The sequence below is a fragment of the Vicia villosa genome, linkage group LG2, assembly GCF_029867415.1.
Source record: "Vicia villosa cultivar HV-30 ecotype Madison, WI linkage group LG2, Vvil1.0, whole genome shotgun sequence".
NCBI classification, from domain to species: Eukaryota; Viridiplantae; Streptophyta; class Magnoliopsida; order Fabales; family Fabaceae; genus Vicia; species Vicia villosa.
The window spans coordinates 118,067,152-118,072,026 of NC_081181.1; the positions used below are offsets into that span (position 1 = coordinate 118,067,152).

Below are 4,875 nucleotides of genomic sequence, written 5' to 3' on the forward strand. Positions count from 1 at the left end.
CTAAAAAAAATTGTTCTTTGTGTTAAATATTGTTTATATATTATAAACTAATTTTGTACATATTTTGAATAATTTTCTTTTTAAGTTTTAATTATTTGTATAATTATTTGCATAATTATGTTTTAATTAACTTAAATCAATTTCAAATCAATTTCAAAAATTCCAAAAAAATTAGTTTTGTTCTAAAATCAATGAACAAACATTTTGTACATATTTTTAAACTTATTTGCTAGGTTTAATCATATTTCCATCTTTTCTTTATTTTAAATTAATTAATAATGCATTAATTATATTTAAAATAAATCACAAAAATACAAAAATATGCCTTTTATTTCTTGCAATTTAAAGTTCCTAGATAAATGTATAGGATGTCAAATTCATGTAAATAGGTTAGTTTACATTTCCCGCAAAATCGATGTAATAGCGTAGATTTACTTTCCGCACTTTACATTCCCGCATTTTAATTTCCAGTACCCATATAAACTGCGTGTATGTCAAAGATAAAACTGAACCGTCAGATCACTAACTTCAAAGATAAATATCTGAATTCAATCACAATCACATTTGCACCTCTTAGGGTAATCCCTTTTCACTCTTTTCAAAATCAAAGTCACATCTCTACTGTTTCGAGTACAAAATCGAACCTTTTGTTTATATCCGACGAATGGATAGATTTTTAAAGGGAACAAGGATAAAGACCTCCTAACTCAGGGTAGACCTCCTAGTTTGCTTGCTCAAAATCAAAACAAACAAAATTCTCATACACTGTTGTTTTTTTAAAAACGAATTTTCCAAAAGACAATATTTTGTATACATCCAAACACGGATCATTACAAAATTAACGATCTTTTCAAAACATCTTTCGAAAGATAAACAAGCATTTGTATATATCCGCACAAGGATCATTACAAATTCTATTTGCAAAGGTATTTCAAAAACACAGGTAAAGCATTCCGAATCAATTGAAAAGTAAAGCAAATGAGCTAAGCAAACTAAAGAGCCCATGGATAACCATGGATACAAAGGGTGCTAACACCTTCCCTTTGTATAACCTACCCCCTTACCCAGAATCTCTCAAAGGTCTTTTTTCTGTTTCTTTTATAAACCTTTCCTTCATTGGATAAAATAAAAGGTCGGTGGCGACTCTGTAAACTTTTTCAAAAGTGGCGCGAAAGCGTCCGATCGACAAAAAAGGAGTCAGTTCACGTATCCCACACCACGGAGGGGTATGGCCCGAAAGGACGGTCCACACATACCATAAGAGGGTAGGAAGTCCTTTCATTGGATGTTGAGGGTCATCGAGAAAAGTATCGTTCACCATAAGACTGTCCCTACCATAAAGAGGGCAGGTAGTCTAAGGGAAGGATATAATAGTCATTAATCTTTTTAGGCATCATGCGAGGATACCTTAGCAATTGGGACAATCATCTTTTATAAGGCAACCTCAAGGGAGTTTCAATAACTTTGAAGGCAACATTGCTTTAGGTATCCTCGGAATCGAGGGACGTGACTATTTAGTACACTTAGAGGCAACAGAATCATAAGGCAACAGGCAACAAAGGCAACAAGAGGGATTACCCTAAAGGTGTGTGGGTGCACAATCATGTGGTTAACTTCGATGACATTTATCTTGTAATTAGGTGATCTACATTCAATTCATAGTTATCACTCCCTAAATTACTAACCACGCAATTAAAATAAAATAAAAGGCAGAAATAAAATTTCCTACGCTATTACAATAAACACCTGCAGGGATGGGGGAATTTAAAAGGCGGAAAAATAAGAAAGATAAATAATTAACTTATTTATCTTTATCTTAGCCTTGATCTTCCTCGAACCTTCGATTGACTCTGAACATCTGAGAATTAAACAAAAAATAATAGGGGTGAGCGCATTACAAATTCATTGGTAATTGGAACAAACCCTATTTTAATCAAAAGGCAAAAAATAAAAATAAAAATGATATTAAGAAGGAAATAGAAAACTTAGCTTTTGATTTGACGGCGCGTAGTCGGAAGATATTGGGGTAACCCTGAAAATTTTCACATTTTAGTGTATGAATGATCTACAAACCTTAATTGATCAAAGATCTATAAACCCTAAAGAGTTTACAAACCCTAACCCTGAACCTAACAGGTTTATTCAAGAAAACTTATTGTGACCTAAAGGGTTTGTAAGGCTAAAAATGCGTTAATAGATAACACCTACCAGAGGATTCTAGGGTTTATAAGTGAATCGAGTTTAACAAACTTAAAAATTAATTATCGATTAAAAATATATATAATAATTTTTATTGTTTTAAAAATAATTATTGATAAGATTATGAAAAAAATCGAGTCTTCGATTAAAAATAAATAAATTATTAAAAGGAAGATTATATAAACACTAATTTGTTTAAATAAATAAATAAGAAAAAAGAAATTATAATATAAGAAAAAAAATAAAGAAAAATAAAGGGATTTATGTAATCAAAATAAATAAATAAATAAATTGGAAAACTTAGCTTCGATCCCGTATGGGCAGCCTCTGAGGGTGTGTGGTAGGGAGCTTATCCTGGACCTTTAGATTAATCCTACTGTGAATCAAGTGGTGAAGATACGAAGGCATACGGTGAACCTACGCTGACTGGGCGCAGGGGATCTGTTGACATGTGAGACCAAGTAATTAGTAAAAATATTATTGTCATACACTGGGTTCGAACCCAGGTCATTAGGGGTGGACAACGGGGCGGGTTGGGCGGGTTCGGGCCCAAAAGTGCCACCCACCCCAACCCGCGGTTGAATACATATAACCCACTTCCGTCCAATTTTAATATCGGTTATAGCGGGTTGGGTCTAAACGGGCCACGGATCATTGCGGATGGGTTGTTCGGGTTATTGCACTCTTAATATTTTCAAGTCCAGTTACATTTTTCTAAATTTATTACAATTATTAAATTTTGCTAATTAATTTTATAAATGGTCAAAGAAGTTAAAATATCCCATGGACCTCAAATTTCTTTAGCAACCTGAAGTAATTTAATTCATACAAATCTTCACATTTAAATCATGTCAAATTTAATAGTATTAATAGAACAATAAAAATTAAAATTTAAAAGAAATCATCAATGGAAATTAACTATGTAACATTTGATTTCTTCATCATCAAATATTGAATCAATGTCCCTTCATCATTTTGGAATTAAAGATCTCTCTTTATCAATCTAAAAAACTAAAGTTATAAATAAATTAAAATTAGAAAGAGTGGAGAAGCATTACACAAAGAATACCTGCATATTAATAACAAACACTAAAAAGCCTACAAAAATCAACAATCTAACTAAAACACAAGTTAAATTTGCAGGAGATTTATTTACAACTGAAAAAAAAGCTACTATATAACCATATTTAAATTGTTTTAAATCAACATATCAAATTTGTTCCCTATTATACTCATCACCAATTTAAGCAATAACTGCTCTTAAAAATTTTAATGCCTCATCAATGAGTTACTCCTTCTATAACCAATCATCGTTCACAATAACATTTGATCAATTTTCATAGCACCTTCACAATACATCAGATCATTTTTCATAGCAAGTTCACAAGACATCAGGTAAATTTTCATAGCACCTTTATATATCTCTTAAAAGTAAATAATAAATTGAATGACGAAACCATAATAAGCTTAAAAGGGAGAAAATTATTTGTATTTAAAAGTATTAATGTAAAACCAAAACTAAAAATATACTATAATGTTAAAAAAAACTAAAAATATACAAAATGAAACTTAAATTTCTATTATAGGAGATGCAATATTTATAGATGTATGTATGGGTATCAATATCCTGAAACTAAAATAAAAGAGAGAAATCAAAATAAAATTAAAAAATAAATAGCAAATAAAAAAAAATCTAACCTTTACATCAAGAAACCCATTTATCTGATATTGGTAAAGTAACAGATCTGTTACTGTAAAGAAAAAACAACAAACAAAATGTTAAAAACAGAAAAAACATATGCAATTTTCAATATTAGTATAACTTATTCATTTTTCTGATTACTTGTAAATGAAAATCATGAAATAAATAGGAAAAAACTATAAATTAAATGAAAAATAAAATACTGATAAATTTAGAAGTAAAAAGTCAAAAAAATTAAATAAAATAAAAAGAAAAGAATATTTACCTTTGATATGGCACATGTAGATGTGAGAATAAAGAGACTGAAACACAGTAAAAAATAAAAGAAAATTAGTAGAACCCTAAAACAAAAAACCTAAAAATCAAAGACTACAAAATATGAAACTCTAACCTTCAAGATACACCAAGAATGAAGGATTGAAATATTAGTTAGTTAAATCTAGATAAAGCTGGAGATCCTGTGAGGGTGAGTGGTAAAGAGAGATTGAGTGAGTCAAAATACATGTGAATGTGGTGATGATGGTGGTGACTGTTTGTTTGGGGTAAAGATAAGGAAAGACCGGTGACTGTTCGTTTGGGATAGAGATAAGGAAAGACCGGTGACGGCAGAAGGCGGCTTGGGTGGAGGGTAGTGAAGGAAGACTAGGGTTTGTGAGGTGAGTGAGAGAAGAGAAATGTAAAGTGTGAGAGCAAGAGAGAAGGGTGAGTGGTTTTGTGAATAGTCTGGTGTGATTAGTAAAAATTGCAAAATGACATCGTTTTGTGTATTCTATGCGGGCGGGTAAGGGTACCCGCAGTGATATTTTCCATACCCAGGCCCGCCCGTTTCCATCCATTCCAAACTGAAAGTTCAGCCCGCAAAATCGTGGGCCCGTTTACAACCGCCCAATTTCTGTTTTTTGTCCGGTTTTTGACGGGTCGGATTGGGTCATCGGGTTTCGTCCAGCCCTACAGGTCATGATGGTGAATGGTGA

The 4,875-nt window shown here is 31.8% G+C and overlaps 1 long non-coding RNA gene across 1 annotated transcript; it reads right to left on the reverse strand.

The window, feature by feature from the left end:
* Positions 1-331: 331 nt before the first annotated feature.
* Positions 332-4,616, reverse strand: LOC131646681 (uncharacterized). The gene is made up of 4 exons (XR_009297581.1): positions 4,293-4,616; positions 4,167-4,203; positions 3,898-3,950; positions 332-2,640 (listed from the first exon to the last, which is right to left on the reverse strand). It is a non-coding gene; the product is annotated as an uncharacterized LOC131646681 (long non-coding RNA).
* Between the last annotated feature and the right edge of the window lie 259 nt (positions 4,617-4,875).